Below are 21,881 nucleotides of genomic sequence, written 5' to 3'. Positions count from 1 at the left end.
TGGACATGGGGGTGGTGGGGTTTCTGAAAAGTGGCATTTTGTCCTGAATTTTAGGCAAGTCAATTGAAAAATCACTTATTTTGGCGTTCTCCTAAAGAAAAGGTCAACAATTTGGGGGTCTCCTTAAAGGAAAAGCTCAACAGTTTTGGGGTTTCCCTAAAGAAAAGCTCAATTTGGGGATTTTCCTTTGAAAAGCTCAATAACTTTCGGGTTGTCCTGGTTTTTACTTTTTGAAATATTGCAACCCTACATAACCTAGGCTTAAAGTGCCATTGAGCGCCTAGCTTTCATATCTCTGTTTCTATCACTGAATGGAGCGTTCAGGTGCAGGCGCGGCGACGGGACCGGGCCAGCCAGCCAGCAGGCGCGTGGCGAGCTCCCCTTACCGGCGGCCCTGTCGCACGCCGCGCCTGCACCTGCACCTGAACCCGGGCGCGCGCCGGGGTAGTGGGGGTGGGGGAGGAGAGGAAAGGCGTCTCCCGGAATCACATGGGCTTCGCCGCTGGTGCCATTGGCTGCGGCCAATGCGCTGAAGGCGCTTGCAAGGGGGCAGAGAGACCGGCGAAGGGGCGGCCGCGCGTCTTCCTCTTTTTCTTCTTCTTCTTCTCCTCGCCAAGGCCGAAGACGCGCTCCTGGAGTTGCGCGGGGGGGTTGCAGCCCGAGCCGGGGGTCGCCGCGGCAGCTCGGCTTCCTGGGGCTCCGCTTTGCCGCCTTTGCTTCTCCCCCTCTCCTCATGGCTCCGCCGCCGGAGTGACCCACTTTTGAGGTGCGTAAAAGCGCGGCGCGTCTGGACATTCCCCGGCGCGCCTTGGCGCGCGGGCGCCCGGGGGGATCCCCGGCGAAATCGCAGCGCCGGCGGTGCCGAGGGTTTTGCGCGCCCCTTTGCAACAGCCCTTGCAAGGCAGCTCGGTGCTGGTGTCCCCGAAGGTAGTCTTTGGAGGGCCGAGGCCGGAAAAGAAAGGTTGCCCAACTTGGTTACTTGTAGCCTTATCCTAGGTACTTGCTGACTGTGCTCGCGCAGGTAAGTAAGTGGGCGAAGGACCGCAGCCTTAGAAATAAAGTTCCAGGGGTGCCAAGTTGAATGACATATTGGGGCAACCCCATCCCACATAATCGATCGCACGCACATCATTCGAATGGCAATGCTCATCAACTGTGGGGTGCCCCGGCTCCCTCAAATGTTTTATTTTTGCGGGGAGGGGGCGAAGAGATCTCGGCGGCCCCTGGGAGTTGGCTCCTGTGTAAAGTCTTGTTGAACCCACTGAGGTGTCACTTCTGAACAGACTGTCATATTGCTGCGCTCTAAAGTGCCTAGTCAGGCGGGAGACCTCATGCTCTTGTCGTTCAGTCTTTGCCTCTGTGCCGCGCGAGGTCTCTGTCTGCAAAAAATGATGCAGCCTCTCTTGTCCTCAGCTGAACTTCCGGCTGCTGCTAGGGCTGCGTGAGACTTCTAGATTGTCACGGCTTATTTCATAGCCTTCCCCTTCTAAGAGGCCGAGCTTACGCATGGAGGATGCGAAATAATAAAGAGAAGAGGGTCTCTGGCAACGTGCAGAGTGCGCCTTCTCTTCCACAGCATAAAGACGCAGCCAGGTTTCCAGTCTAGGCATTACCTTGTCCTTTAACGTTCTTGCAAATTAAAGGGGGGGGGGTTTCAAATTGCCCGGCAGTACTGTATGACTGCAATCAGCTTCATTTGCAAGATAAGAGCAGTTATAACAAAATAAATGCTGTATGTTAAACGGCAGCCTTATACTCCAGATCACTGCACTGGATAAAAATTGAATGCAATTCCCCACCCCGCTTTGTTTCAGAAAGTCAAAGGTCCCAATTGGATTTGGAATCCTTCACCCCCTAGTTTAAATAGGCAGGTGTAAAGGAAGTGTTTTTTGGCATGCTTATTGGAAGCGGAAATGCAGAGCTGGTGTGAGTGGCCCCACAAGAGTGAGAAATGATGCAGATGCCTCCGAATGATACATTATGTCTAATGGGCCAAAGAGATCCAAAGCAGATGATGCTGGTTTGTGAGAAATGCTCAGAGCCTTTGCCACTTCACTAGGATATGATGCATCTTGTTACCAGATCTGATGCTTCCAGCTCATGCTGGCGTTGTGCAGGGCAATTGGAATGCATCCAGCAGTTTAGCAAGTCCGCTGAAGCTGGGAAGGCTAATATACTCAGATTAAATTCCTTTGTGAAAGTCCTTTGTTCTCTCTCTCTCTCTGTCTCTCTCCTCCCCCTCCTCCTCCTCCTGCCAATAGTGACTTGCCTCAGGGACATCCATAAATACAGAGAATAGGATCTGCAGCAGAGAGGGAAAAGGGGTAACTAATTTTGCAGCCGATATGAAAGAAATAATAATGATTGACTGGCAGAAAGGAAGGAGGAGGGTTCATTTCTCCCTGGTTCAGTAACTCTGCTACAAGAGAACAGAAGATATGGAAGTGGGAATTCAAGGTGGTTAAGGGCAGAAAGCCTTTTGCCCTTTCATTAAGAGTTGCTCCATTACTGCATGGTTCCATCCAACAGTCATTTATGCCCTGGGAAACAATAGGTTGTTCCACATTGCGAAAATAGGCTCGTCAAAAGGCTTGGTTCCTGTCCAGTAGCCTGCCCACAATATAGCTGGTTTATAGTGAATAAGTAGTCTGACGCCAAGCTGAAGTCTCAGGCCAAGCTATGCAAGTTCTTTACTCTTTCCCATCTTTTTGGGAGATAAAAGAGCTCCATTATCCCTGCTTAGTGTTATACCGGCTAGAAAAGAGAAAGTTGAGGATTTCAGTATGAATTTCTGTCAGGATAAGATGTACCCCTTGGATCTAATTCGACTTTTGGCTAGGCATGTAAGGTTTAGAAATATACTTAATTGCTAGGAGTTACTAGCGTGTGATTGACAATCTGTGTTCAATGTGTCTGATGAGGATTTTCTTGGAAATATCGAGGGGCTTTTTTAAAATAAAAAATGCCCTAAATTGATTGGGGCCTAATTTAGTGTGCTATTTGACTTGTATTCCCCCCCCAAAAAAAATATTATTTCAAATACATGGCTTTTGAGGGGTAGTTGAAGTGCTGTTTATGTAGTTTAAATTATATATATTTGAAGGTTTGCTTGGAAATTATGTTGGAATACTTATTAAGTATTTTGGAATATGACAACTCAAGAGCATACACTTCCTTACATTGTTTAAAATTGATTTATTTTTTTTAAATCGAGGCACTGAAAAATAAAGCACAATTTTTTGCATGCACAAAACAGCTGTGTGTTTATGTTTGTGCCTGCATCTTTCTAGGAATAGTCATGGCGCAAAATAATGGCACTTTCAGGCTGCCCATTTGGCTGGCATTTGACAGAAAAAACAAAGCAGCAGATGGACTGCTTCTTGCTCCACATCACTGGTGACAATAATTAATGTTGAGGTGCGGCTGGTGGACGTCTAACTATTCCATAGTGCCATTTGTCCACCTATGAGTGTGAGATCGTTTTTATGATCTTTTGAAGGCTGTTTGTAAAGGCCTGCAAAAAAAGAAAAAAGAAAAAAGATGAGAAGTTTGTGGGCAGCAGAAAGTCTGGGGGAAATGGCTGATGCAACACTTCAGTGGTGTTTCTACAATGCCCCCCCCCAATATGCAACACACGTGTAAACTAGAATACATACCGGTACATTGGGTGAGATCAAATGTTGTCTTTGCTTGGGTAGTGGGGGAGCCAGTGTTGTTCCACAAGCTGAATTTTCTGCACAAGTTGAAGTAGTGTTGCAGTAGAAGACAGCATCCGATAGGTTAACATGGTGCAATACTTTCCCCAGCCAAAGCCGTCCGTTGAATTTGGCTGTCGCAAGCGGAATCGCTGTCGCTCTAGCAGCGCTGCCAAAATTGAATCTTATTTGTTGATGTGTGGAGAAATTGCGCGTCTAATTTTTATGGATGGAGTGCTCATTCTGTGGGAGCACTGTTCCCATAGTTATGAAACTTAAAACGGTTATGAAAGCAGATTTTTTGTTTGCTTCTTTGTCTTTCCTTCCCCAAATGGTCAAAAAGAGAAGGAAAGAGGACTTCTAGAGCAAGTGAAGAAGAACAGCAAGCGTGATTTTAAAAATACCAATAAGGGTGATATTGTGTGACGGAAATATAAGACACAAACAATTCTGGCTCCAGGATTTGGGGGCTCTTGGGCATGGCACCATCAATGAAGCCGCTTCACCTGGAAGAATTGGAACCTGCAAACACAATTCTCTACGACTCCGTGAAGTTGAAATGATAGTCCAGTTAAGGCAGCGGATCCTGTGAAATGCCCAAACCTCCACCTTCTGGAGTTGGTTGTATGCATATTATGGTGTCTGAAACTCACTCTGAAAATTGTAGTGTAACCATTGTTGTAGTTTAACCATGGTATATTGAGGCTTTGTTCAATCTGATGGCTTCAGATGTTTTCGACTTCAACTCTCATCATCTCTTGCTGTTGGCCATGCCGACTGCAGAAGATAGGACTTGTCGTCCAAAACATCTGGCTGGCATTAGGTTGGGGAAGGTTGGCCCGCAGGGACATTGCTATCATTTTTTAAAACTTCATATTTAATCATCTAAATGTGACTACTTAGCCATGATCTACGTTGGTAGCAGTGAGCCGCTACTTGGTTTCCCCTCCTTTCCTTTAGCAGGGTGAATGGTTGGACTATGTGTAATTTAGCTAGATTAAAACATGACAAGGAACACCTGTTTGGATCCTTTTCTCTCAAGATCCCCTGCGTTCCCAGAATTGTCTCTTTAGCAGCAACTTTAGGTAGTCATTACCATAACAATTATGTGATTTGCTGTAATTTCAAGAAGTGGTCCCTGAATTTGCTTCTTTTCCTCTTCCCTTATCTAGTCTTGTGCCTGTTAGATTCTGAGCATTTATATAGACCAGACTGTCCAACTTTTCATACCAAGTGGACTGCAGGCTGCACACATGGGGAGGGGGGAGTGAACCCCAAATCTGGTACCTCCCTAGCTCTAACACTGCCTTTCCAAAGCCTGCTAAGTAAGGTGCTGGGCTTTGGGAAGGAGCTGTGAGGCTCTAGCTGGGTCCAGGAGCCCTCCCACTTCCTTCCCAAAGCTGGGAAAGTGCCAGCTAGGCTTTAGGAAGGAGGTAGGAAGACTCTGGGACACGGGTGGCACTGTGGGTTAAACCACAGAGCCTAGGACTTGCCGATCAGAAGGTTGGCGGTTCAAATCCCCACGACGGGGTGAGTTCCTGTTGCTCGGTCCCTGCTCCTGCCAACCTAGCAGTTTGAAATCACGGCAAAGTGCAAGTAGATAAATAGGTACCGCTCCGGCGGAAAGGTAAACAGTGTTTCCGTACGCTGCTCTGGTTCGCCAGAAGCGGCTTAGTCATGCTGGCCACATAACCCGGAAGCTGTACGTCGGCTCCCTCGGCCAATAAAGTGAGATGAGCGCCACAACCCCAGAGTCGGTCACGACTGGACCTAATGGTCAGGGGTCCTTCACCTTTACCTTACACAGGACACTAGTGCCATGTTCAGGCATTTGCCCCAAAATGCAGTTTAAAAGTGTGCATGGGGCCAAGAGCACACACACAAGCCCGACCCCCATGTACATCCACCCCCCATAGGCATCAGGCTCAACCTTCTCATGTTGCGCAGGGAGAGTCTAGGGACTGAGTAGACAGAAACTTCACACACACATACAGAGAGAGAGAGATGCTCAGGTGAACATCTCAACAGGGCTACAATGTCAGGGTGAAGGGCTCTAGCCCAGCTTTCTCCCTAAATGCTAAATTTTCTATGTTTTGTAGGGAGCGCATTCTATCATGTCATCCCTTACTTGAAGACTGAAGTACCGCATTTTTCGCTCCATAAGACGCACTTTCTTCTTCCTAAAAAGTAAGGGGAAATGTCTGTGCGTCTTATGGAGCGAATGTGTGGTTCCTTGAGCTGAATTGCCCAGGGCGAAAAGCAGATCATGCTATTTTTTTAAAAAAATAGGGAAGTGGGTGTTGAAACAAAGCTGCTGATCGGCAAGCGATTGGGAGGGAGATAAGGGACGCTAGCAATAAAGGAGGCTGCCTGGGAGCAGGGAGGTAAAGACAGCGAACTTGCAAGGAGAGGAGGCAGGAAGACTAAAGCAATGAGGAGAGAAATTTGAAGAAAAGGAGGAGCAAAAAATTGCTCCAGCTAAGGAAAAGACACTAAGGCAAACAAGAGGGAAGGGAGTGTTGAAAGGAAGCAGCTGATCGGCAAGCGATCAGGAAGAGAGATAAGGGAAGCCACAATGGCACAAAAACATGGTTACTAAGCACGGATCCACATGGATCCTCAGGATTTTTGCATTGGGCTACCGCAAACTCACTGTCAAATCACATGTCTGTGGCCACAGCATGAGCCACAAAAATCATACATCCACCGTTTCGTTCAGAATATTTTTTTCTTGTTTTCCTCTAAAAACTAGGTGCGCCCTATGGTCAGGTGCGTCTTATGGAGTAAAAAATACGGTAGTTATGTAGTTAAGAATCACAAAGTTCTTTGGAAGAAATTCCTGGTTACAGTCATATGCCGAGGTCACCCAGAAGGAACAGGCAATCTTGGTTCATACTTTGTCTGGGGCACCTTGGGTGCTGTTCGTCATTGCAGTTGCATCCTTTGTTTTCCTTCTTTGGGGCGTGAGGCTGAAGTTGTCAGGATTCATATCTGTTTAGCCAACAAGGATGTAAGTAGACTGGTTCTTATGTAATGGCTCCGAGTCCACATTTGTTGCGCTGAGAGTGTTAGTGAATATTGTAATCCCTCTCAGCCTACTTGCAGCATCAGCATTCTGTGTTTCTTTCAGGGTCAACTGGATTCCACGGAAAGTTTGGGAAGTTCTTACATGTTCTTTAGGTTGTAAAAGAGGCTTGTGGAATTCACCTTCAATTCCTGGGTTAGAGTCCTCCGTTTTCAGCATGTTGTTGCAACGTTTTGCTCGTCATCTTGCATTACGTTAGCTAAATGCACATTTAAAATGCCCGGGGGGTGGGGGTGGGGTGGAGCTGAAATCCAGTCTGGTCTTTGTTCCAAGGGCAGAGAAGATGCAGAAGAGACCCAGGCAGAAGATGAAGCCAACATCAATATTATACCTTACGATCTGAGCAAGACACCTTATCCAGGAAGACCCCCTCCCCACCAAAAAACCCACTACTAGACTTTCTTTTACCATACTTTTCCATGTATAAGACTATGTTTTTAAAATAATGTTCAAAATCTGGGCTCGTCTTATACATGGATAGTCTCTCTCCCCATTTTCTTAAATCAGAGTCCCCCAAAATAGGGGACGTCTTATACATGGGGGCGACTTATAGACGGAAAAATACGGTATGTTAGAGCACATTTTGTTGTTATCATAATAAGGATTTATAAAAATATCCAATGTGCACCAATGCTGTACAAACATAACATCTTTTTTTAAAAAAAATTCCCAGCCCATATGATTGACAATCTAAAAGGAAGTTAAGAAAGAAAAAAAGGAGAATTGTACTAGGGAGAATGAAAAGAAAAGAGAGAAGAGTTAATATATTTTAGGAGTAGGGAGGGTTTTTTTTTAATAGAACATCAAGAAAGAAATGCAACAGAGAGAATATGCATTTTTAATAATTTCTTAAAGCAAGGCAAAAATAAAAGAGGCAGCAACGTGAATATCAGAGGGAGAGGCAGGGAGATTTCCACACAAGAGAGAAGGCAGGAAGACAGAAACAGCCCAAGATAGTGGTGATTTAATAAGATTAGGGCCTGATGAACAGATGTAGATAAGAAGAAGGAAGAACATAAAGAGCCTTAAAAGGTTAAAATAAGAAGTTTAAACTTGATACGAAACAATAGGGAGACAGCTAAGGAAACATACAAACATCAGAGAACATGAGTAGAAAAGTTGTGATCCTATTGTTTATTCATATCGCGTCATCTATGTACATGATGCAGTACAGAGAACGGGTTTGATGGATTCCTACACAAAGAAGCTTACAATCCAAAATAGACGCAGGGAACCAGAAAGGAACAGAGGAAACTAAGACAGACGTAACAGATTTAAGCCAAAAGTTAGGAAGACTGGTGAGCAAAACTCTGAAATAATTTCCCTTTTTTGTTTGTTTGTTTCAGCCACGTACCATATAATGTATAAACGTGTGGCCAGTGCTTTTTTTCTGGGGGGACACAGGGGTACGCATACCCCTAAACATTTTGTGAATCTTTGTACTTTTGTCCATTTATTATATTTATTTTCCCCGATTTGAACTACAAAATGGTGATTTTCTTGAGTCAAAATGAGAGTGCTCCTAAACGTTTTTTTTAGGGGAAAAAAGCACTGTGTGTGGCACTTTGCGGGGGTCCATTTTGGGCAAATTCCAGTAGAACGCATTTCCACACAAAACAATACCGATGTTGATGATACATAAATCAAAAATACTTCATGGGAATGATGGACGGAGTATTCACAAGCTTGTTTTTACAAATATTTATAAAGGGCTGTTTGCGCTGAGACTTTCAAAGCACTGCACAATTTAAAAGCACAAACATTATTTTAAAAACAGCAGTACAACCAAAAACCGACAGAAAAACCCCAGCGTAAAACCCCACCGATCTGAGAACTTGCACTAAAATGCTTCGGCAAATTAAAGCAAACAAACAGAGAGTTGCCACCAGGCAAGCCACCCTGGGGAAGGCATTCAACTACTGGGGTCCCATTGCAGAAAAGGCCCCTGTCCAAACTGCCACTCACCTCACATCAGAAGAGAAGGGGACATGGAGGAGACACCCTGGGCAGTAGTCTAAGGCTCACATCTCTTGGATAAGTGTGCAAATGCTCATCTGATGCAACGACTGTAAAAACGTGTGCATTGTGGGAAGAACATGAATGTGTCACGAGCTCTTGCTCTGCTAAGAGGCATGTCTTACAAACCCCTCAGAGGTGCTGAAGTCCAAGTACATTTTTCTACAAGGCCTCCTGGAAATGGCCAAAGGTCACCGTTCAGAGAAGCCAGAGAGGGGAGTTAAGAGGTCAACCTCGTAAAGTTATAGAATTGCTACCAACTGAAAACCTTGGTTGCAATCGCACACTCTCGAAGGAAGACTAAACCAATTGTTCCCAGGTATTTGCTTATATATACCGTATTTTTCGCTCTATAAGACGCACCAGACCACATGCTAATCCAGCAACCTCCAGCTACGTTAGTTACTCTACTGTCGTTTAAGACATTGGCCGGGTTGGCATGTTATATTAAACCATAGTTAATGTTCAACAGCGGTTTAATGTTAAAGAGTAGTGATGGTTTTGCTCAAAAGTCCCACCTTTGCTCCTCTCTCAGCTTCCGGCTGTGCCAGGAGCAGCAAACAGCAGGCTTGTTGTGATGTCTGAACCTGGGCTCATGGTTTGTTCCTCTCCAAAACAAACCATGGAGCGACCGACGTTTGCTCTTGGCTTACTGCTCATAGATTGCTTGGGGGGAAAGAAACCATGAGCTGGATTGGCACAACACACCAGGCCGAGGCTTGTGGTGGCTGTTCCCAGTAGGAGCAGGAGAGGAGTGGAGCCGGGAGTTTTGAACAGCCTGCACCAGCCTGCTGCTTGTTCATGTTAACACCATAGTTAAATGTTAACTGTAGCTTCATGCAGGGTGGAGAACCTTTTACTCCCATCAGTCCCGGCCAGCATGGCCCATGGCCAGGGATGATTGGGGTTGTAGTTCAGGAACATCTGGAGAGCCAGATGTTTTAATGTGACGTTTGACCATGGCAAAGGATTTATGTTCGTGCAGTGTGCCCTCTCTGTCCCTCCCTCCCTCCCTCCCTCTGTGCGTGTCCTCTTCAAATCTGCTCCAGAAAGTTGGGGGGAACCCCCAGAACAGATTTAAGGAAAGGGAGAAAGTCCTGTGGCGCAAGCATAAATCCTCTCACTGACAGGACAGTTGCTTAGTGCCCTGTTAGATATAACCATAGCTGTCAACCTTCCATTTTTTTTGCGGGAAATCCCCTTATTCTAGTGCTGTTTCCCGCTGCTATCCCAGATTGTTAGATATCCTGTAGACTGTCCCTGGGACAGGTGAGGCTGCTGATCCCTTATTTTCAAATCTGAAAGTTGACAGCTATGGATATAACCTATTTATTTGGAGAGTATACAGTGGTACCTCGGGTTACAGATGCTTCAGGTTACAGACTCTGCTAATCCAGAAATAGTACCTCGGGTTAAGAACTTTGCTTCAGGATAAGAACAGAAATTGCGCGGTGGCAGCGGGAGGCCCCATTAGCTAAAGTGGTGCTTCAGGTTAAGAACAGTTTCAGGTTAAGAACGGACCTCCAGAACAAATTAAGTTCTTAACCCGAGGTACCACTGTATTGTTGTTGGTGCCCGTCTGTCTTGAGAAACAATGGTGTGCGCTGGCAGGAGTGAAGCCAAACAGCTGCATTAACAGTAATGAAACGACCTCCCTGGGGCGCAAGCCTGGGCAGTGCGTATGGGCTGCCCAAATGACAAGCCCCGCCCCCTCACCCTCAGCCTTGCTAATATGGTCCAAAAGAAAGCAGAGCAATACGTTTGGCACCAGCTTGTCTACAGGAGTTGCCAGAAGGAGGCATACAAGGCGTCATCCAACCATCTTAGGGACTCCACTCTGGATTTGTGTAGGGTTTATTCCTTAGCCTTTTTTTCTCCCAAAGATATCCCACAAGGCATTGCAGGTTTAGGATCAGCCCCATCTGCAAAACTTCCTTATGAATAAACATGCATAACATTTTGTTTTAATGTTCTCTTGTGTGACTTCTATATAGTGAGACCACGCAAGTCCTTGAAACATGAAAAATTACGTGTGAAATGTTGGGGCATTCCAGTTGTCTCAATAACTGGGTTTGTAGATCAGCCTGTAACATTGGTCTTTATCTGCCATTTACCTACCATATCTTGTATTGATAACCATAAAACTCTGTATGTACATTAAGGAGCTTCTGACATCCTTTGCTTTTGTTCTGTTGGTTCAAGCAATGTTAACCTGGATTTTGCTAATTAGAAAAAGAAGAAGAAGCTGTGTTTGAGAGAACGTGGTTTGTATAAGCATCGCTTACAAGGTTGACCATGGCCATAATTTCTGAAAAATGCTCTTTTGCTCACGGTTAGCACCTGAGTGTAAACAGTTTCACAAGAGCAAATCTATTGAGGTTGTTTTCATTAGACTGTCTGTCTATTCTTGGAATGTCTGAAATGTCCTAACATCTGCTGACAGTAAATTGTGCATACATGGTTTTCAACATTGGCCTCAGATCACAAACAATAAGTCCAGTGTAAGAATCTATTATAATATTGAGCAAATAAATTGTTCTGAAAACAAGAGAGCAGAAAAGAAAACGTCCCTTAACACTCTCTGTTAACATGCGGTTTTGGGGTGGGGGTTTTTTGCTACAGATTTTACATTGGCTCCTTTTAATCAGGTTGCTTCAATGAACATTTTCGTCGTGTTACCGTATTTTTTGCTCTATAAGACGTACCAGACCACAAGACGCACCTAGTTTTGGGAGGAGGAAAACAAGAAAAAAAAATATTCTGAATCTCAGAAGCCAGAACAGCAAGAGGGATCACTGCGCAGCGAAAGCAGCGATCCCTCTTGCTGTTCTGGCTTCTGGGATAGCTGCGCAGCCTGCATTCACTCCATAAGATGCACACACATTTCCCCTTACTTTTTTGGAGGGAAAAAGTGAGTCTTATAGAGCAAAAAATACGGTAATTTGGAGGTTAGTGATTCCCCCACCCCACCCCCAGCTAAAAGATCACTATGTGGAAACATTGTTTTTTGTTGTATACCTGGTAGGGTGGCATTTTTTCGGGCCTGGTAAGCAATGTTCTAGGCAAAATTACGCCATCTCTTCTTATTGAAAAACATGCTTTCATGCCTATTTAGTATTAAAACACCCATGTGCCGACTCACATTTTCTGCATGCATTCCCAATTGGCTTCATAAACATTCACAGGGGATCAAGATTTCATGCTTAATCCAGCAAATATTTAAGCTGCAAAAATGGAAATCTTCGTGTGTCCCACCACATTTGTGTTGCACAAACTGATAAGCAAATTATTGTTACCTATTTTATGTGAAGATCCCTTACTTTTGGTCAGTGATCTGAAGAACCATCTATCTCTACCTCTACCTCTATCTCTATCTCGCTTGGACTACTGCAATGCGCTCTACGTGGGGCTACCTTTGAAGGTGACCCGGAAACTACAACTAATCCAGAATGCGGCAGCTAGACTGGTGACTGGGGGCGGCCGCCGAGACCACATAACACCGGTCCTGAGAGATCTGCATGGGCTCCCAATATGTTTCCGAGCACAATTCAAAGTGTTGGTGTTGACCTTTAAAGCCCTAAATGGCCTCGGCCCAGTATATCTGAAGGAGCGTCTCCACCCCCATTGTTCTGCCCGGGCGCTGAGGTCCAGTGCCGAGGGCCTTCTGGCAGTTCCCTCATTGCGAGAAGCAAAGCTACAGGGAACCAGGCAGAGGGCCTTCTTGGTAGTGGCGCCCGCCCTGTGGAACGCCCTCACACCAGATGTCAAAGAGATAAACAACTACCTGACATTCAGAAGACATCTTAAGGCAGCCCTGTTCAGGGAAGTTTTTAATGTGTGACACCTTAGTGTATTTTTGGTCTTTGTGGAAGCCGCTCAGAGTGGCTGGGGAAACTCAGCCAGATGGGCGGGGTACAAATAAATTGTTGTTGTTGTTGTTGTTGTTGTTATCTCTATCTCTATCTCTATCATTACTAGCTCATTCAGTAGAGCATGAGTCTCTTAATTCCAGGGTCGTGGGTTTGAGTCCCACATTGGGCAAAAGATTCCTGTATTCCAGAGGGTTGGACTTGATGACCCTCGTGGTCCCTTCCGGCACTACAATTCTTTTATTATTCTCTGAACTTGTGCCCTGTTTGCCTGATGCTTTATTGTCATTATTGCTTTTCTTCCAAAATACTGAAGGCATCATTCATCCAAAGTTAACACCTTTCCAATTAATTTCAAAGGGAAAATTTAAGAACACGTTTAATTCTTTCTTGTACTTTGGAAAGGTTAAAAGTGCTGGGTTATGCCCTGTGATTTAGCACTTTCCCTGTATCATTTGACAAATGATCCTATGCCCATGGTTGGCGAAACCAGATTCCCTTCTTGGTTGTTGATAATTCAGGCAGAATTGAAGAAGGAAACCATGAAACGACTCAAAGGAAGGAGGCATGAAATCACTACTAATCGTTCCCTTGAATCCATGCTAAGACTTGTTTTTAAATTACAGAAGTGGCAGAGAGCAATAGTGTAGCATGCCTAGAACTAATTCTGGCTGCTTGTTTTAGCAACAGACCATTACTTTAAATCAGCGCTGCAGCTGGTTCTCAGTTGGGTAGAGCATTGTGCTGATAGTGCCAGGCTCACAGGTCTCTGTATGGGACAGCTGCATATCCCTAAGTTGGACTTAGTTGATCATCAGGGTCCCTTCCAACTCTACAGTTCTATGATTCTGTGATAAAAGGGCTGTAGCTGCTGTCACGGTGTGTCTGCCATTGACAGCAAAAGCAGAGGTGACAGTACTCTGTATCAGTGACACACACAAAAAAGAACTGGTTAAAATGGTGCAGGTCTGACAATGGGGACTTTCCCCCATTTTTAAATTGATTTTTTAAAAATATGACATTTCTGGTTCTGGATGTGTAAAAGCTGTGAAGAACGAGAAAGCAAGAAATAGCTTGGTTGCAGCCCTGGAAACTCCCATTGTTCTAGGCGTGTTTTGAGACAGGGAACTTCATTAATGCAAGCAGTTTCTGAGCTCTGGGTGCAGTGCAGTGGTACCTCAGTTTAAGAACAGCCCTGTTTACGAACTATTCAGTTTATGAACTCCGCAAAACCGGAAGTAGTGTCCAGGGCTGTCTTAAGTATATCCGGCGCCGTGGTGCAAAGATCCTCCCCCCCCCCCATTTCCCAGAGTTGCAGACCTTTTTACGGCTCTGCTGGCAGCTTTGCATGGCTGGAGGAGGCTGGAGGGCAGCTCCTCTGGCGGGGAAGAGGCGGAGGCTCCGGGTGTGGTGCTGCTTCAGCGAGGCGGGTGAGGGCAGCGAGCTGATGCCAGGAAGAAGAGTTTGGATTTGATATCCCGCTTTATCACTACCCGAAGGAGTCTCAAAGCGGCTAACATTCTCCTTTCCCTTCCTCGCCCACAACAAACACTCTGTGAGGTGAGTGGGGCTGAGAGACTTCACAGAAGTGTGACTAGCCCAAGGTCACCCAGCAGCTGCATGTGGAGGAGCGGGGAAGCGAATCCGGTTCACCAGATTACGAGTCTACTGCTCTTAACCACTACACCACACTGGCTTTCCGCGTCCACCCTCCACCTCTTCCCTGGCGACCTGCAGAACTTGGTGCCCCATGCCACTTGCCGCTATGGGCAAGACGCCCCTAGTAGTGTCCCAGTTTGAGAACTTTACAATGGAATCCAAATGGTAGAAAGGCACCGGTGGTGGGAGGAAAGTGCACCTTGGTTTAAGAACGGACTTCCGGAATGGATTAAGTTCGTAAACTGAGGTACCACTGTACTGTGCCTAAGATTTCAGATTAAAACTGCCACTGCTGGAACGAAAGGAGGACCTTTTTCTGCCTCCCCACTTCCAGTCACTCTCCGAAGATTGGAGAAAGGACCCTCATAAGAATATTAGGGGGCGGAGGTGGGCAGGGGAAGTATGGCTTTGGGTTTTTTTGGCAGTCTTCAAATGAGGACTAGACCATGTAAAAAATGAACGTAAGATTTTAGCTGCAGTTCATTCATTTCCAGCTTTGCATTCTTGTTATAAAAAAGTACGCCCAGGCATTCTGTCATTGCGCCCCTAACCTTGGTTTAAGGTGCCATTTAGCTCCCAGCTTTCATATCTCAGTTTCTAACACTGCTCAGTCGGTAAGAGCAGGAGACTCTTAATCTCAGGGTTGTGGGTCTGGAGAAAAGATTCCTGCATTGGACTTAGGTGACCTTTGCCATCCCTTCTAGCTCTGTGATCCTGTGTGCTAGCATCTGTTGTCTCTACTGCAGGTGAGATCAGATAAGGTAGACATGTGAAAGGGAATGGGTCCAAAGATGATTTTCAAGCGAAAGGCAATCATAGTACCGTGACAGAGGAAAGGAACCAGGGGTGGCTGAAAAAGAGCAGCCTGCCATGTAATTATGCACACGCTTACTTTGCAAAATTTATTGCATTGGGATGTTGCGGCAGCCCTTTGCGTAGATGGCTTCTAAATGAAATTCTTAGAGGATAAGTCTAGTGGCAGCTACTAGCTACGAGAAGTGAACGGAGCCTCCTTTTTCCAGAGGCCGTGTTTTTCTGAATGCCATTTGCTGGAGGCAAATACCACAGGATGGCTGCTCCCTCAAACGACTCTGACCTTTCTTCCTCGCTGGCTCTTAAATGGGACTGCTGCTTCCTTCAAATCCCTCCTCCAATTTTAACCTTTTGTATAAGGCCTTTGGCACAGCTCCCCAGTTCCCAAGCCGTGCTGCATTTTTTAAGCCTGTGAACAAGCCCATATAACTGAAACAACTGCACATCCTTTCCCTTTTACCCTTGCCTCCTTTCCCCTCGATTTCTCCTGCGTTGGGTTTTAGATTGCAAACTGCCCTATTCTGCTCCTTAAATTGATGGTGGCATATTAATCTCTTGTCGCGCTCTCTCTGCTTGCGGACTTCCCAGCTGGTGTGTCTGGTCTCTCTGGGTCTTTAGTCCGATCCAGCAATGCAGTTATGTGTGGTTCTGTGGGCGATATTGGACCTGTCCCATTGCAACCTGTATTTCTGATACGGTGTGTAATACTCCCATTTTTCAGTTTAGAAGATGCGTACAGTGGTACCTTGGTTCTCAAACTTAATCCGTTCCAGAGTCCGTTCCAAAACCAAAGCGTTCCAAAACCAAGGCGTGTTTTCCTATAGAAAGTATCCGTTCCAGACTTTTAAAAACAACCCCTAAAGCAGCAATTTAACATGGATTTTACTATCTAACGAGACCCTTGATCCATAAAATGAAAGCAATAATCAATGTACTGTACAGTGGTACCTCGGGTTACATACGCTTCAGGATACATACGCTTCAGGTTACAGACTCTGCTAACCCAGAAATATTACCTCGGGTTAAGAACTTTGCTTCAGGATGAAAACAGAAATTGTCCAGTGGCGGTGCAGCGGCAGCAGGAGGCCCCATTAGCTAAAGTGGTACCTCAGGTTAAGAACAGTTTCAGGTTAAGAACAGACCTCCAGTTCTTAACCCGAGGTACCACTGTACTATAAAATAAATAAGACAGTATTGTAGATGATAAAAATAAAAATTAATTTTTTTTCTTCCCTGCACTGATGATAGTCGTTGTTTGGATGAGGGGCTTTTATCCATTTCCGCAGTCACATAATCAATCAATCAATCAATCAGTAGCTGAACTGGGTTCCACACAGTCACAAAAACAAATTAACAGAAAAAGCCTCAAAAACAAAAGTGTAAAACTTAATCCGTTCCGGAAGTCCGTTTGACTTTCAAAATGTTCAAAAACCAAGGTGCAGCTTCTGATTAGTGCAGGTGCTCTGGAAACAATAGCTGACAGCCGCATTGGACGTTCGGCTTCCGGAAAACGTTCAAAAACCAGAACACTTACTTCCGGGTTTTAAGACGTTTGAGAACCAAAGCATTTGAGTACCAAGGCGTTTGAGAACCAAGGTACCACAGTATAGCTAAATATTGGTATACGGTGATAGCACTGCTGACTCCCTGACCTAGCCATTTTGTGTTTTCTTCTGAGTCAGGTGATTTACCCACATCAAAAGCAACCACCGCCCTCCCTCAAAAATACCTTTCTATTTTAATTCTGTGCATATCTCATTGGGGGAAAGCTTTCTATGGCCTGAGGCACACACAGTTTGGCAGCCACATGGAGCCTTTCTTTAATTGCTATGCACAATGGCGGTCTCCATGCAGGGGACTAGTTAGGTTCAGCAACCCACTTACCCATCAGATTATTTTATTTTCCTACATGTATTTCACATCATGGCATTGTCCCACTTTATCCACTGCCCCCACCCCAAAATAAATTGGTGGTATGCAGAAACCCACAAGATCTCCACAATAGGCCGCGGCTTGCGAACTGCCTCTCCACCCGCAGAACCCACAAACAATTGAGATGCTTTTAAAAAGCAAACTCTCCGCGGTGTTTATGTAATGCATCGGCCTTCTGCCCCACAACACAAGGTGTTTTTGTTTCAAAACCAGTTGAGTGTGGAAAGAGATTTACTATTGATTGTTTATCTAGTGGGATGTCCTTAAATAAACGGTTCTGAATAGCGAAAGACTCAATTTCTACTTTGAATTTAAGTTATTGGCACACGAGAAGAACAAGGAAGGAAACTCCCTTTTAGTAGTTGCTCAGATTACACCTGGAGATACATAGGAATCAGATTTCCTTAATATACCTTTTGAAATCCTCCCCCCCTTTTCTGGGAATTACTTGAATCACCAGTTTGTGCAAAGCCAGCCACTTTTAGGATTAATAGTAACCACTGCGGTGAGCAGGAGAGAATTCCTCTGACCCAACGTACTTCGCTCAGAAAAAGTATTACCGTATTTTTTGCTCTATAAGACTCACTTTTTCCCTCCTAAAAAGTAAGGGGAAATGTGTGTGCGTCTTATGGAGCGAGTGCAGGCTGCGCAGCTATTCCAGAAGCCAGAACAGCAAGAGGGATTGCTGCTTTCACTGCGCAGCGATCCCTCTTGCTGTTCTGGCTTCTGAGATTCAGAATATTTTTTTTCTTGTTTTCCTCCTCCAAAAACTAGGTGTGTCATGTGGTCTGGTGCGTCTTATAGAGCGAAAAATACGGTATATATAAGCAAATACCTGGGAACAATTGGTTTAGTCTTCCTTCGAGAGTGTGCGATTGCAACCAAGGTTTTCAGTTGGTAGCAATTCTATAACTTTACGAGGTTGACCTCTTAACTCCCCTCTCTGGCTTCTCTGAACGGTGACCTTTGGCCATTTCCAGGAGGCCTTGTAGAAAAATGTACTTGGACTTCAGCACCTCTGAGGGGTTTGTAAGACATGCCTCTTAGCAGAGCAAGAGCTCGTGACACATTCATGTTCTTCCCACAATGCACACGTTTTTACAGTCGTTGCATCAGATGAGCATTTGCACACTTATCCAAGAGATGTGAGCCTTAGACTACTGCCCAGGGTGTCTCCTCCATGTCCCCTTCTCTTCTGATGTGAGGTGAGTGGCAGTTTGGACAGGGGCCTTTTCTGCAATGGGACCCCAGTAGTTGAATGCCTTCCCCAGGGTGGCTTGCCTGGTGGCAACTCTCTGTTTGTTTGCTTTAATTTGCCGAAGCATTTTAGTGCAAGTTCTCAGATCGGTGGGGTTTTACGCTGGGGTTTTTCTGTCGGTTTTTGGTTGTACTGCTGTTTTTAAAATAATGTTTGTGCTTTTAAATTGTGCAGTGCTTTGAAAGTCTCAGCGCAAACAGCCCTTTATAAATATTTGTAAAAACAAGCTTGTGAATACTCCGTCCATCATTCCCATGAAGTATTTTTGATTTATGTATCATCAACATCGGTATTGTTTTGTGTGGAAATGCGTTCTACTGGAATTTGCCCAAAATGGACCCCCGCAAAGTGCCACACACAGTGCTTTTTTCCCCTAAAAAAAACGTTTAGGAGCACTCTCATTTTGACTCAAGAAAATCACCATTTTGTAGTTCAAATCGGGGAAAATAAATATAATAAATGGACAAAAGTACAAAGATTCACAAAATGTTTAGGGGTATGCGTACCCCTGTGTCCCCCCAGAAAAAAAGCACTGGCCACACGTTTATACATTATATGGTACGTGGCTGAAACAAACAAACAAAAAAGGGAAATTATTTCAGAGTTTTGCTCACCAGTCTTCCTAACTTTTGGCTTAAATCTGTTACGTCTGTCTTAGTTTCCTCTGTTCCTTTCTGGTTCCCTGCGTCTATTTTGGATTGTAAGCTTCTTTGTGTAGGAATCCATCAAACCCGTTCTCTGTACTGCATCATGTACATAGATGACGCGATATGAATAAACAATAGGATCACAACTTTTCTACTCATGTTCTCTGATGTTTGTATGTTTCCTTAGCTGTCTCCCTATTGTTTCGTATCAAGTTTAAACTTCTTATTTTAACCTTTTAAGGCTCTTTATGTTCTTCCTTCTTCTTATCTACATCTGTTCATCAGGCCCTAATCTTATTAAATCACCACTATCTTGGGCTGTTTCTGTCTTCCTGCCTTCTCTCTTGTGTGGAAATCTCCCTGCCTCTCCCTCTGATATTCACGTTGCTGCCTCTTTTATTTTTGCCTTGCTTTAAGAAATTATTAAAAATGCATATTCTCTCTGTTGCATTTCTTTCTTGATGTTCTATTAAAAAAAAACCCTCCCTACTCCTAAAATATATTAACTCTTCTCTCTTTTCTTTTCATTCTCCCTAGTACAATTCTCCTTTTTTTCTTTCTTAACTTCCTTTTAGATTGTCAATCATATGGGCTGGGAATTTTTTTTAAAAAAAGATGTTATGTTTGTACAGCATTGGTGCACATTGGATATTTTTATAAATCCTTATTATGATAACAACAAAATGTGCTCTAACATACCGTATTTTTCCGTCTATAAGTCGCCCCCATGTATAAGACGTCCCCTATTTTGGGGGACTCTGATTTAAGAAAATGGGGAGAGAGACTATCCATGTATAAGACGAGCCCAGATTTTGAACATTATTTTAAAAACATAGTCTTATACATGGAAAAGTATGGTAAAAGAAAGTCTAGTAGTGGGTTTTTTGGTGGGGAGGGGGTCTTCCTGGATAAGGTGTCTTGCTCAGATCGTAAGGTATAATATTGATGTTGGCTTCATCTTCTGCCTGGGTCTCTTCTGCATCTTCTCTGCCCTTGGAACAAAGACCAGACTGGATTTCAGCTCCACCCCACCCCCACCCCCCGGGCATTTTAAATGTGCATTTAGCTAACGTAATGCAAGATGACGAGCAAAACGTTGCAACAACATGCTGAAAACGGAGGACTCTAACCCAGGAATTGAAGGTGAATTCCACAAGCCTCTTTTACAACCTAAAGAACATGTAAGAACTTCCCAAACTTTCCGTGGAATCCAGTTGACCCTGAAAGAAACACAGAATGCTGATGCTGCAAGTAGGCTGAGAGGGATTACAATATTCACTAACACTCTCAGCGCAACAAATGTGGACTCGGAGCCATTACATAAGAACCAGTCTACTTACATCCTTGTTGGCTAAACAGATATGAATCCTGACAACTTCAGCCTCACGCCCCAAAGAAGGAAAACAAAGGATGCAACTGCAATGACGAACAGCACCCAAGGTGCCCCAGACAAAGTATGAACCAAGATTGCCTGTTCCTTCTGGGTGACCTCGGCATATGACTGTAACCAGGAATTTCTTCCAAAGAACTTTGTGATTCTTAACTACATAACTACCGTATTTTTTACTCCATAAGACGCACCTGACCATAGGGCGCACCTAGTTTTTAGAGGAAAACAAGAAAAAAATATTCTGAACGAAACGGTGGATGTATGATTTTTGTGGCTCATGCTGTGGCCACAGACATGTGATTTGACAGTGAGTTTGCGGTAGCCCAATGCAAAAATCCTGAGGATCCATGTGGATCCGTGCTTAGTAACCATGTTTTTGTGCCATTGTGGCTTCCCTTATCTCTCTTCCTGATCGCTTGCCGATCAGCTGCTTCCTTTCAACACTCCCTTCCCTCTTGTTTGCCTTAGTGTCTTTTCCTTAGCTGGAGCAATTTTTTGCTCCTCCTTTTCTTCAAATTTCTCTCCTCATTGCTTTAGTCTTCCTGCCTCCTCTCCTTGCAAGTTCGCTGTCTTTACCTCCCTGCTCCCAGGCAGCCTCCTTTATTGCTAGCGTCCCTTATCTCCCTCCCAATCGCTTGCCGATCAGCAGCTTTGTTTCAACACCCACTTCCCTATTTTTTTAAAAAAATAGCATGATCTGCTTTTCGCCCTGGGCAATTCAGCTCAAGGAACCACACATTCGCTCCATAAGACGCACAGACATTTCCCCTTACTTTTTAGGAAGAAGAAAGTGCGTCTTATGGAGCGAAAAATGCGGTACTTCAGTCTTCAAGTAAGGGATGACATGATAGAATGCGCTCCCTACAAAACATAGAAAATTTAGCATTTAGGGAGAAAGCTGGGCTAGAGCCCTTCACCCTGACATTGTAGCCCTGTTGAGATGTTCACCTGAGCATCTCTCTCTCTCTGTATGTGTGTGTGAAGTTTCTGTCTACTCAGTCCCTAGACTCTCCCTGCGCAACATGAGAAGGTTGAGCCTGATGCCTATGGGGGGTGGATGTACATGGGGGTCGGGCTTGTGTGTGTGCTCTTGGCCCCATGCACACTTTTAAACTGCATTTTGGGGCAAATGCCTGAACATGGCACTAGTGTCCTGTGTAAGGTAAAGGTGAAGGACCCCTGACCATTAGGTCCAGTCGTGACCGACTCTGGGGTTGTGGCGCTCATCTCACTTTATTGGCCGAGGGAGCCGACGTACAGCTTCCGGGTTATGTGGCCAGCATGACAAAGCCCCTTCTGGCGAACCAGAGCAGCACACGGAAACGCCGTTTACCTTCCCACCAGAGTACCTATTTATCTACTTGCACTTTGACGTGCTTTCGAACTGCTAGGTTGGCAGGAGCTGGGACCGAGTGACGGGAACTCACCCCGTCATGGGGATTCGAACCGCCGACCTTCTGATTGGCAAGTCCTAGGCTCTGTGGTTTGACCCACAGCGCCACCCGCGTCCCCAGTGT

At 45.0% G+C, this 21,881-nt stretch overlaps 1 protein-coding gene across 1 annotated transcript in view; it reads left to right on the top strand.

Annotated features, from left to right (window-relative positions):
- Positions 1–396: 396 nt before the first annotated feature.
- The window catches only part of LRRC8D (leucine rich repeat containing 8 VRAC subunit D), a 70,526-nt gene continuing 49,041 nt past the window's right edge, over positions 397–21,881 (top strand). Inside the window, exon 1 of the mRNA XM_083620616.1 lies at positions 397–766. The gene's annotated coding sequence lies outside the window, so the exon portion shown is untranslated. The remainder of the gene's footprint in view (positions 767–21,881) is intronic.

The sequence above is a fragment of the Podarcis filfolensis genome (assembly GCF_964270895.1).
Source record: "Podarcis filfolensis genome assembly, chromosome: 6".
Lineage (NCBI taxonomy): Eukaryota > Metazoa > Chordata > Lepidosauria > Squamata > Lacertidae > Podarcis > Podarcis filfolensis.
Note: the sequence above shows the minus strand (reverse complement) of the source record. Positions and strands in the feature narration are given on the sequence as shown.